The following is a 13478-nucleotide window of genomic DNA, read 5'->3' as shown; positions in this document are numbered from 1 at the left end:
CATCTATGCATACACATGAAGGTATCCGTGCACAAACATACACACACATGCACCTGAGCTCATACGTACAGGGTTGACAGATACCCATAGCCATCTAACCCATAACCAGGTGTAAGTGCCTGCCCAATTTTATGGGCTCCAGGACTGGAGGTCAAGAGGCCATCCTTCTATTCCTGTCTATACCCTGGGCTTGCCCTCCCTGAGCCCTGGGGGCTCTCCAACAGCTTGCCAGGCCCCCCTCAACTTCAAAGGGCAGAGATGTGTCAGCCTGGGTGTGTCCCTCATGGGACCTTGCGTGTACTTGCAGGTATGAACCAGTCTGTATGCGTGACTGGAGCACTGGCTCACCACTCCGCTCCCCTGCCCTTCCCCACCTTAAGATAGAGGGTGAGGCTGAGAGGAAGCTCTCTGATGTAGATAATAAATTCTTCCCATTTTACTGGTGAATAAACTGAGACAGAGAAGGGGGGAAAGTTTAATTGGTAAAACCAGCTAGGGAAGACATAATCCCCAAATTCCCCCAACAGATGGGTCTATACTTTAACAAGGAGCCATATCCCCAAGGACTTCTACTTAGAAAGCTTCGCTGTTTAATTCAGAGGTGTCTGAATTTGAGGGTAACTATAGTATATGTGTGTGTGTGTGTGTGTGTGTGTGTGTGTGTGTGTGTGTGTGTTGTGTGTGTGTGTATACCATGAAAAAAGACTATGGCCTGATTGTCACCAAATCCAGATGTCAATCCTGGTCTGTCCTGGACTCACTGCCTAACCCTTGGCAAATTGTGTTCTTTCTCTAAGCCTCAGTTTCCCCATGTGCAAAATGGCTGGCTCCACACTCCCTTAACATGCCTCCCAATCTCAGCCTCCAGGCATCAGGTTTGTTTGTGTGAACTGTGCTTAAAGCCCATCAGTGAGGAGGTAATGGTCAGGGCAGGATTCATTTCAGAGACAAGAGGCAGGTGGCAGGAAGGCAAAAGCCTGGCTTCATTTTAGCCCATCTGCCCATGGTGTGAAGGTGGGGCAGTGTCTTTGGAGTTCCAGAGGCATGTTTGTGAGTGTGGGCAAGTACCCAAGTGAGCTGCACTGGTGTGAGCGCCCTGCATGAACTCCCACATTTAGAACTTTGAAAGAGAAATGGTTGTATCCCTCCCTGGCCCTAGGTGGTTAGAAGAGATGGCACTAGGGCCATACAGGAGCAGAAGGAAAGGAAGTGGCATCTGGGGTTGCACCTTCTCTGTCTTCCCCAGGTAGAGCCAGATTCTATACCTCCCTCCTGGGACTTGACTTGCAAACTGGATCCCCAGCAGGCCTTGAGGCTGGGGAGGAGGAGGTTGGCAGGGCGTATGTTCCCTCCTGCTGAACCAACCCCTCTTCCAGGAGCAAATAAACTCCCTGAAGCTCAGGCCACTTCCCTTTCCTGCTCACAGCTCTTCCTGGCTCCCTACCACCTCCAGGCTGGAATTCACACTGCCAGCCAGGCACCCTCTCCTGGTGCCTGGTACAGAGGAAGCATCCAGTGAATAATGACTAGAGGGGTCAGTGAAGCTGTCCTCACCCTCTCTTTTAGCCTTCTCTGTATGCACACACAACACACACACACACACACACACACACACACACACACACTGTGCAAATGAACACACTTCAAATCACCACTAGCTTTTCTGCTCCCAGGATTTTGCTCTTATAGTTTCCTCCACCTAGGAAACTCTGCCCCTTTCTTATCTAATCCCCCTGTGTCTAGACCCCGTCTGTTCCTTAGAACTAATTTAATTAGCAGCTTATTTTTACTGAGCATTTACTATGTGCTTGTAGCCTTCCAAGATGGGCATCATTATTATCCCCATCTAACAGATGAGGAAATTCAGGCTGCTGAGAAACTTCACCCAGATCACAGAGCTAATAAGTTGGTGCATGTTTTTGTGTATTCAACCATGCTCGTAAATATTGCAAGTGCATATGTGTACAAAGATAAAAAACAAAAATGATAAAGCCTTTGTGTAAAAAATGTACAATATTTTTACCTAACATAAAATCATTTTTTCAACCAGCTGACACTCCTATGAAGGAGCAAACCGCCATGTTGTGGAGAGAGCCAAATGGCAAGGACCCAAAGAGGGCCTCTAGAAGCTAAGAATGGTCCTTTGCTAAGAAGTGGTGAGAAAATGGGGCCCTCAGTAATATGGACACAAGAAGATGAATTCTGCCAACAACCTGAGGGAGCTTGGAAGTCAATTTTTCCCCAGTCTAAGCCTTCCATAGCTGGCCAACACCTTGACTTCAGTAGCCTTATAAGATCTCAAGCAAAGAACCCAGATGAGCTGTGCCTGGACTTATGGAACTGTGAGCTAATAAATGAGTATTGTCATGAGGCACTAGGTTTGTGGAGGGCTGTTATGCAACAATAGAAAATGAATACACACGTGTTGAAATAAGTTTTATTTTTTTAATGACAATCAAGAGGCAGCTTCAGTTACTAATCTTACTCCACTACATTTCGTTTTAGTGTAAATATTTTTGTGAAATGTAATAAATAATGTAACTGGAAGGAAATCATTTTTTCTTTTGCGAAAGTCACATAGTTGAAATGGAGTAATTCGAACATGTGGGATGCCACTGCAGGGTATATATATATATATATATATATATATCAGTCAAATGGAGCTTCCTACAGGAAGCTCTCCAAGATCTCTTTGGAAGGAAGTAACCCCTCTCCCTCCTTAAAACCCCAAACACATTGTTTTCCTGTCTCTCAGAGCACTGAATACTTTTGGTTTACCACACACCCAGGAATGTTTACTTACTTTCTGGGAGACATACCTTTTCCATATTTGAGAATATCATTCAAGGTAAAGAGAAACACAATCAGAAATATTATCATACAGGGAGATAAGGACTGGAACAGTGAGTAGGAGCAAGGTGCTAGAGGAATCCAAATAGAGGTTAAGAAAGGCTTCCTTGGAAGAGAGGACATCTGTGCTAGGAGTAGGAGTAGAAGCATGCCTTGGAGCAAATGGATTAAAAGGCCTGGAACAGGATCTCAAGTCAGGAGCTCAGCTTCTGACTTACTGTGTGACCCTGGGTGACCCTCAGTGGGCCTCTGCTTCTCTGTCTGCATGGTAGAGGCCTGATGAGGATTCCTTTGCTCACTTACTTTTTCTACCCATGACTTTTTTTTTTTTTTTTCCGACAGAATGCCACTCTGTTGCCCAGGCTAGAGTGCCGTGGCATCAGCCTAGCTCACAGCAACTTCGAACTCCTGGGCTCAAGTGATCCTTCTGCCTCAGCCCCAGCTGCCTCAGCTGGGACTACAGGCATGCGCCACCATGCCTGGCTAATGTTTTCTATATATTTTTAGTTGGCCAATTAATTTCTTTCTATGTTTAGTAGAGACAGGGTATTGCTCTTGCCCAGGCTGGTTTTGAACTCCTGACCTCGAGTGATCTGGCCACCTCAGCCTCCCAGAGTGCTAGGATTGCAGGCGTGAGCCACCACCGCACCTGGCTACCAATACAATTTTGAAATCAGTCCCTAATCAGTGCTGCCTCATTCTTTGTTAACATCTACAAAGTACTTAATTGTATCATAGTAGGGATGGATTGAAGTTTTCAATCAGCCCCCTGTAGCTAAACATTTAGGATGTTTTCAACAATTTGCTCTTCTTGAATTTGCAGTTCTTGAATGTGACACTGAAGGTATTAAGCCTGAGCCATGTGGGGCCCTGGGATTTATTTGAGTTATGGGGAGGTGTTTAGACTCAATGGAATCTTTGTGAGACACTGATCCATTTTCTGGATTAAGCTCTTCTCCTTACCCCCTTCCCTCATTTCTACCCACCTTACCCCTCTGGGCTCAGTATGGTAGTCTTAGCCCTTCACCATGTCCTGTTTTCTCAGACCCCTCCTACTCCATAAAATCCTCCTGGTCTGACTCCCCTGATTCTAGCCAAGAGTCCACTGCTAGAGCTTTTGGCAGAAAAGCCAGGGATAGAGTCTCTGAATAATGGGCAAATATTTATTGATTGATTTCTGGACACACGCAGGGCCTCTCTGCTTTTATCCAACTGCTTCTCTGGTTCTCTGTGGATTTTGCCATCCCTTCCTGCCAGAGGAATTCACTGGATCTACTCTAAGCCCCTGGGGGGAGGATCTTACCTGTGAGCCTTAAAATTTGTTCCTTCTCATAGGGAGAGAAACCCGTCCACCAGAATATATGTGGCAAGGTTATTTAGAAATCATCTAGTCTCCTAAATTTATATATGGGGAAAGTGAAGCTTGGATAAGGGGAAATGAGTTGCCCAGAATCACAGAATAGGTGAATAAAAGAGACAGGACAGGAACTTGGGGCTTCTACCTCCAGTTCTTACCCCTTTACCATCTCTTCCTAGAGTTCAAACTCAGTCAAACCTCCTTCTTTCAAAATCTAGTATATAAAGCAAACAGAATTGTGGTATATTCATACAAGGGACTATGACTTGGCAATAAAAAAGGAAGGAACTTCTAATACTTGTAACAAATAGGGATGAATCTCAAAAACATTATGAGAACAGAGGAAGCCAAGCACAAAAGATTACATACAATATGACTTCATTTATATGAAATTCAAGAACAGATAAAAGTAACAGATACTGAAAGCAAGTAAATCAATATTTGCCAGGGGATAGGTCAAAGGACCAACTACAAAGGAGAGTGAGGGACCTTTCTGGAATGATAGAATTATTTCATATTTTAGCTGTAGAGTTGGTTACATAGGTGCATACATTTTTCAAAACTCATATACTGAGGGGGGGAAATGGGCATTTATTGAAACCTTAAAATCTGTACCTCCATAATATGCCAAAATAAAAAAAAAAAAACAGAAAAAAAAAACCTCATATACTTCAACAAAGTTGATTTAAAAGAAAAAAGGCAACATTGAAATATACTTACTCAATTTAGAAACATGTAAATTAAGAAAATACAATGTGACCACTGACCTAGGCAAACAAAATCAACATTGACAATTCCTTTGAGAAGGTACAAGTTCAGCAGTTCATAACTTCTAGTTCAGATATTTTCCATCTTTCCAAACTGAGTTGTCACAGACTTTGGTCAGAACGTCACTTTACTTAGATCTTGTTCAAGAACTTCCTTTCTCATGACAACTGTACCTGATTGGGTTGGATTAGAAAATTAGCGACTAGTTTCTAACTGTACAAGTAACAACCATGGCTAACAGCCTAACATTCATTGGTTGCTTTGTATGTTCCAGGAGCCAGGAGGTTTCTAAAGGCTTTTCTCTTTCCTTCCTTCCTTCCTTCCTTCCTTCCTTCCTTCCTTCCTTCCTTCCTTCCTTCCTTCCTTCCTTCCTTCCTTCCTTCCTTCCTTCCTTCCTTCCTTCCTTTCCTTCTTTCTTCATATTATGGGGGTACAAATGTTAAGGTTATGTATATTGCCCATGCTCCCCTCCCCCTTTTTTCTTTATTTCTTTCTTCTTTCGAGATAGTGTCTCCCTATATTGCCTGGGCTGGTTTCAAACTCTTGGGTTCTACACAAATGTGAAAGAAAGAAAGTAAAAAGCAATAAATATCTTAAAAAACAAAAAAACTCTTGGGCTCAAGAGATCCTTCCACCTTAGTCTCCTGAGTGGCTAGGACTACAGTAGGCTTATGCCACCTTATCCAGCTAATTTTTTGTAGAGATGGGATCTTGCTTTGTTGCCCAGGCTGAGCAAAGTCTTTTTTCCTTAGGCTCCCTTCTTCATTGGTGCCAAAAATTTCACCACTATTGTGTCTTCCTACATTAAGTTAAGCACTGCCCTCTTCAGATGGCTCCTAAAATACAGGTAGTCAAGAGAAGGGGAACACTAAATCTCTCACATCTAGGTGAATGGGTTTTTTAGATACCCTCTCTCCACTGAATGGACTGAGAGAGAAATACAGATTGGGGGTGGGGAGGAAGAGGTGTTAGAGTATCAAAGGGAAAGAACAAAGAGGTAAGAAGTCAGAGCCAGATGTCCCAGTTTTCCTCAGTTGGCTCTGCCCAACCTTATATTGATGGGGTCCTCTAGGAATACAGTCCTATAGCTGATCTGCACTGATTGTCAGCCCAGAATACTGGTGACAGGGAGCCAAATGGGTGAGAGGTGACAGGAGAGGCTCTTTGGAATGATACCAAGAGTAGTCCAGGTGCCTCCCTTTGAGCCCGGCTGTCCTTGGGGAAGGTAAGTGGGACAAAGGACATGGCATGAATCCTCACTCAGAAGGAGAAGAGTCAGCCTCACCCCTTTGCCTGGAGTAGTTGTATCCTATTGAGATAGTGTCTCACTCTGCCACCCAGTCTGGCGTGCAGCAGCATGATCATAGATCACTGCAGCCTTGAACTCCTAGACTCAAGTGATCCTCCTGCCTCAGCCTCTGGCGTAGCTAGGACTGCAGGTACATGCCACTATGCCCAGCTAATTTAAAAAGTTTAAATAACATTTTAAAAGTTGACCAAATAGCCTCCATGATATACCAACCTATAAACTCACAGCAATATGTCTTGGAATTCTACCTATCTCAATACACATGGATCTACCTTATTAAAAAAATAAATAAAAATAAAGACAAAAAACCTGCCTCACAGTTTTCCATTGTATGCCGTAGAGAGTTTATTTATTTAGACACTTATTGATAAACATTTAGGTAGTTTTCAATTTTTTGCTGCCACAAACAATGCTATAGTGACTATCCTTGTATGTATAAAATAGACTCAGAGAGGTGAATTGCAAGACTAGGAGGTATACACATTTCTAATTTAATAGATCCTGTCGAATCACTATCCCCAAATGTCCCACTTTAGACTTCCACCAATGGTGCATGACAGCCCTGGGTTTACATCTAGAACTGGCCCATGTGCTTCCTCTTGAGACAAAGCTCAAAGCCTCAGTTATCACTAGGATGTCTAACCCCTTATTCCCCGCCCCTTGCCACCCCACAGAATGGGGAGGACAAGCTGGGTGTTGGGCAGGATGCACATAGAAGAAGGGCAGGCTGTTCCCCATCAGGTAGGTGGGCACTCAGGTAACACATACCCTTTCTAAAGGAAAAAGACCACTTTGGGAGAAAGTGAGCTGCTCCTTATCACTAGAAGTATCCAAGTGGAGCTTCAGTATCAACAAATGCACTGAGCATTTACTTTATGCCCAGTCTCGGGCCTGGTGTTTCATCCCAGAGATGAGTCAGCTTCAGTTTCTGCCCTCCCAGAACTTGATGCTCATGGAGAAAATAGACAAGTAAACAGACAGTGACAATTGAGTCAACTAAGGATTGAGTTGGACTTCCTTTTCTGACAATACCTGGAACTTCCTGGTACATAACACAGGGAGATGCTGGAAATAAAAACAATAAACATCCTTTTTATTTATTTATTTATTTATGTTGAGACAGAGTCTCACTCTGTTACCTGGGCTAGAGTGCTGTGGCATCAGCCTGGCCCACAGCAACCTCAAACTCCTGGGCTTAAGGGATCCTCCTCCCTGAGCCTCCTGAGTAGCTGGGACTAGGCTGGTCTCGAACTCCTGACCTCAAGTGATCCTCCTGCCTGGGCTTCCCAGAGTGCTAGGATTACAGATGTGAGCCACTGTGCCCAGCCCAAACATCCTTTTAAATGCACAACTGAATCTGCAACAGGTTGAGTTTTAACAGATATTTAGGGAGATGAAGTCTTAGGTTTACATGAAATTAGCGGTTAGAACTAAGACCCTTGTTGAATCTAGAACCCTTGAAGGGCCACAGGCAGAGAGAAAGAGGAGACTAGGAGGAAAACAAACACATGATTACTAGCAAATGGAGATAAAGAGGATATGTGTCAGGCCAGGTGCAGTGGCTCAAGCCTGTAATCCTAGCACTCTGGGAGGCTGAGGCAGGCAGATCGCTCAAGGTCAGGAGTTCAAACCAGCCTGAGCAAGAGTGAGACCCCGTCTCTACTAAAAATAGAAAGAAAGTAATTAGCCAACTAAAAATATATAGAAAAAGTTAGCCGGCCATGGTGGCGCATGCCTGTAGTCCCAGCTACTCAGGAGGCTGAGGCAGGAGGATTGCTTGATCCCAGGAGTTTGAGGTTGCTGTGAGCTAGGCTGACGCCAGGGCACTCTAGCCAGGGCAACAGAGTGAGACTCTGTCTCAATCAATCAATCAATAAATGTAAGAGGATATGTGTCCATCTTGACCTTGTCTTTGGGTGGGGGAAAAATTATCTCCTGAGAGTTTGAAACCACTCACCTGCCCTTCATGACTATAGGGTTCACATTTATAACGTTGCATGGCTGGGAATCCTGAAGTTCAGAAATTAACATAAAAGGAGACCCACTCTGAAATGATCTCTCAGATGTCTAGGGGAAACAAACAAATGCTCTCTGGAGGGGCCTCTCCCTCTCATTGCAGGCTATGCGGGGTTCCTATATCTAAAACCCTTTCAAGCATTAGCTTATAATCTAAACGTATGAAATATACAGAAAGATAATTCACTATGAATAAGATTCAGTAGACCAATGAACAGAAAAATGAGACTTCCAAGAACTTCAGACAACAAAGCTATCAGATAGTGATCATTAAGTGCAGGTAGAGGCAGCTACTAAGTGCTTTGGGAGTGTAGGGAAAGAACTGATTACCTGATGAAATAAATGTCTTTATAAAGAAGGAAACTTTAAGAATAGGTCTTGAAGGATAAGTAGGACTTTGCCAGATGAGGACAAGTACTGTTAGGGGTGAGGGCTGGAGAGTAAAAAGTAGACTGTACCAAGGGAATGAACATTCATAGTTTATTTTCTCAGGTGCAAACAGGGCAGAAAAGTAGAGGATGAGGCAAGAGAGAGGCAGGCCAGACCATGCCTGGCCTTGCAGGTCATCTTGAGGATTTTGGTGCTTAGACTAAGTGTAATGGAAAGACAGTGATGGCTGGGCACAGTGGCTCATGCTTGTAATCCTAGCACTCTGGGAGGCCAAGGCAGGAGGACTGCTTGAGCTTGGGAGTTTGAGAACAGCCTGAGCAAGAGCGAGACCCTTTCTCTACTAAAAATAGAAAAATTAGCCAGACGTCATAATGTGTACCTGTAGTCCCAGATACTCGGAGGATCCTTTGAGCCCAGGACTTTGAGGTTGCTGTGAGCTAAGCTGAGGCCAAGGTACTCTACTCAGAGCAACTGAGACTCTGTCTCAAAAAAAAAAAAGAAAGAAAGAAAGAAAGAAAGAAAGAAAGAAAGAAAGAAAGAAAGAAAGAAAGAAAGAAAACCAATGTTGTGTTTTAGTACAGTTTTTTTTTTTTTGACACAGAGTCTCACTTTGTTGCCCAGGCTAGAGTGAGTGCCCTGGTGTCAGCCTAGCTCACAGCAACCTCAAACACCTGGGCTCAAGCAATCCCTCCTGCCTCAGCCTCCCGAGTAGCTGGGACTACAGGCATGTGCCATGATGCCCGGCTAATTTTTTCAATATATTTTTAGTCGGCCAATTAATTCCTTTCTATTTATAGTAGAGACGGGGTCTCACTCCTGCTCAGGCTGCTTTTGAACTCCTGACCTTGAGCAATCCGCCCACCTCGGCCTCCCAGAGTGCTAGGCATGAGCCACCACGCCCAGCCCAATGATGTGTTTTAAGTGAGGAATTAGTGTTATTCATTAATTCATTTATGCATTGATTTTTTTCATTCATTCATTCAACAATCTTTATGAGTTTCTAATGGTGTCAGGCAAGGACAATGAAGAGGGGTAGAGCAGACACCCAGGTGAGAAATGCTGGTGGCTTAGACCAGGGTGGTGGCAGTGAAGATGGAGAGAAGTAGACGGATTTCAGTAATATTTAGGTTGGAGCCTGAAGATGAATTGTAAACAAGAGAGAGGAAATGGGAGTTATCAGGCTGGTGCTCAGGTTTTTGGCTGAGCAACTGAAAGATCAGAGGTACCACTCACTGACATAAGGAATTGAGGAGGAAGTTGTTGGAAGGAAGATAACGAGCTCAATTTTAGACATCTAGAGTTTGAAATGACTTTGGGATATCTGGGAAGAGATGTCCAGGACATAGTGTGATACACATACCCAAATCTCAACAGAGAAGTCCGGAAATAAAGATCTAAGAGTCATCAACGTGGCAATTGAAGTCAAGGAAGTACATGAGAGTCATTTGGGAGGCTGAGTTTCATTTCCTGTTGTTTTGGTTATAAGTAACTAAAGACTCAACTCAAACTAGATTAAAACAAAATTTTGTTGAAGTGTTCAGCAATAACTGCCTTCAGACAAGGCTTGATCCAGTGGCTAAAATAATGGAACTAAGATCTAGTCTTTTCTAGTTTCTCCAAAACACTTCCTAAGAGTTGGTTTCATTATTGATATGCTCTCTCTTTGCGACCACATGGTAGTATAAGAAAATGGATTTGCCCTCCTTGGTATTCCAGGGAGCTTGCATGTATTTATATAGGCCATATAGGGAAAGACTTGGGAAGCTTATCCGAATCTTGGAAGAATGCCTTGTGTTCCTCTCAGAGTACAGTAGAAGATGAGGCTCGTAAGGCACTGAGGTCCTCTCCCACCTGCCTCCCTCTCTCCCCTGGGAGGTGGTCAGTCAGGAGACAGTTTTACAGATTCCCAGGTTCTGATGACAGACTTTCTGCCCCACTTTGTTTAAAATGCAGCTGCAGGCCGGGCGAGGTGGCTCATGCCTGTAATCCTAGCACTCTGGGAGGCCGAGGCGGGTGGATTGCTGGAGGTCAGGAGTTTGAAACCAGCCTGAGCAAGAGCAATACCCTGTCTCTACTATAAATAGAAAGAAATTAATTGGCTAACTAAAAATATATACAAAAAATTAGCCAGGCATGGTGGCACATGCCTGTAGTCCCAGCTACTTGGGAGGCTGAGGCAGGAGGATCGCTTGAGCCCAGGAGTTTGAGGTTGCTGTGAGCTAGGCTGATGCCATGGCACTCACTCTAGCCTGGGCAACAAAGTGAGACTCTGTCTCAAAAAATAAATAAATAAATAAAATAAAATGCAGCTGCAGAATATAAAACTTCCTAACTGCAGTCTAGAATTGCCTCTTCAGCAACAGAGCACCCTACAACTCATGTAATTATTGCACTTTTTTGTTTTGGTGTCATCCTTTTTGGTGTGTGGGACAACGATCATAGGGATCTGGCCTGTTCTTGCTGTCTATGCAAGTAAAAAACTGTCTAAATCTAAAGGTGGCTCACTGTGTCTTTACCATCGAATCAGGCAGGCCTTGCTTTTGCCTTGTCTTGTATGTATAAGCTCCACAAAGGGCTGCCAGCTGCTCCTTCCTAGGTCTGGGAATTTATAAGCTCAAATCCCTCAGAAGAGAAAAAAGCCCATTCCCCCAAATGGCTCGATCCAAAACCCCAGAACTGAGCCTTGTTGGCTCTGACAGGGCTGATTTGGGCCATAGCTCATCCCTGAACCAGTGACCATGGCTAGGGGTTTGGCACATATTGGTTAGTTTAAGTCATTTAGAGCCAATTCCTGGAACGAATGTCAATCCATGTGTGTCAATCCCACACAAATCATATGGCTGAGAAAACTAGCATCTTGTTAGGAGAGAGTAAAAGGGGAAGCAACAAGCAAAGCCCACTATACCTGTCTCTTTTCCCCCAGCAAGGAAATCTGTGTATATTTGGGGGAAGGGCATGAGTGGCCTGGATACATAGTTGTGGGGAGTGTAGCTCCTGGGGAAGGAGAGGGGTTCAGAGAAAAAACGTTGGGGGGTTGGGGGATTGGAGAGCCAGTCTACAGCCGTCCAGTTTTAGGCCTAGTTTACATCTTGGTCTTGTTTTCCTAACAGGATAGCTTTTGCAATTGTGGGCGTTGCAAATTATGGGTAGGGGATGGGAAGGAAATTCGTAAGGTTGGGGGCAAGGTCTCAGAAACCAGTACTCAGGGCATTATGTAAGTCCAGATCCTTGGTTCCTTTTGGGCCCTTACAACACTTCAGGGGAGGATTGAGGAGGGAGCTGGTGCGGGTTTCCCAGTGTGCCCAGCTGAGACCCCAGCCCAAGACCAGGAGGCTGCTAGCACAAGAGACCGATAGTGAGAACCCTGGTTTCTGGGCCTAGTGCCACCATTGACTTGCTGTGCAATCCTGGGCCTGGCGTTACTCCTCTCTGGACCTTAGTTTCCCAATCTGTACAAGGAACTAGATCAGGCCCTTTTTGTTTTTTTAATCTCAAGGATACCTTTATTATCTTTTCCTCCATGTTACTGCCTTCCACACACCCACACTTGGTTGAATTATTATTGTTTGTTTTTAAGTTTTTGTGAAATAGTTGGGCTGTCATGAACTCCTTTGCCTAGCTAGTCACCTGTGGCATTTGTAATGGTGGCTGGTCACTAGGCCAATGGCTTTCTAGTTAATTTCCTTTGTGTTGAAGGTGGCCAGAATCAGTTTGCTATTTGAAATCAAAGAGATGTACTAGATAGACTGTATCTCCACAGTCTAGCACAGGATCTGGCAATGGTAGGTGCTCAATAAATGTTAAAGGAAAAACTATCCAGGTGTGTGGCTTAATGATAGTTACTAAATATCTCAGAGCCTGAATTTCTTCCTTTCCAGGTAATCCACATATCTTCTGGAATCTCTGGTTTCTCAAGAGAGAAATCCCCTTGCTACTCCTTTATCATCTCCCTCCTTTCCACTCTCTATCCTTCCTCCTCAACTACAACAACAAAACAACCCAACTCAACCCAATTTCCTCCCATTTTTTCAAGCTTAACCATAATATCTGAAGCTAACATACAGATCCTGCTTCTGCTATTTACTAGCTGTGTGACCTTGGACAAATTACTAAATCTCTTTGTGCTTTAGTTTCTTCATATGCATATGATGATAGAGAAATAACAGTACCTTTAATAATACATATATTAAATGAGATAATATATGTAAGGCACTTGAAATAGTACTTAGCGCATAGTAAGCACTCAAGACTTGCTGGCTATCATTGCTATTCTCATTTTTTTGTTCCATAAGCTACTAGATACCTATACCTTCAGGGTTATGTTTCTCAAAGTGTGGCTTCTGAATTACCAACATTAGAATTACCTGGAGAGGTTAAGAATGCAGGTTCTTGGGCTCCACCCCAGGTCTAGTGAGTCAGTCTCTAGGGCAGAACTAGGAAATAAACATTTTATTTTATTTTTTTTGAGACAAGAGTCTCGCTTTGTTGCCCAGGCTAGAGTGAGTGCCGTGGCGTCAGCCTAGCTCACAGCAACCTCAAACTCCTGGGCTCAAGCGATCTTCCTGCCTCAGCCTCCCAAGTAGCTGAGACTACAGGCATGTGCCACTATGCCCAGCTAATTTTTTCTATATATATTAGTTGGCCAATTAATTTATTTCTATTTATAGTAGAGACAGGGTCTCGCTCTTGCTCAGGCTGGTTTTGAACTCCTGACCTTGAGCAATCTGCCCGCCTCAGCCTCCCAGAGAGCTGCCCAGCCAGAGATCCTTTTTTATTTTTCTTTTATTT

This window comes from Microcebus murinus, chromosome 16 (assembly GCF_040939455.1).
Source record: "Microcebus murinus isolate Inina chromosome 16, M.murinus_Inina_mat1.0, whole genome shotgun sequence".
In the NCBI taxonomy this organism is placed as follows: domain Eukaryota; kingdom Metazoa; phylum Chordata; class Mammalia; order Primates; family Cheirogaleidae; genus Microcebus; species Microcebus murinus.
This window is presented reverse-complemented; position numbering follows the sequence as displayed.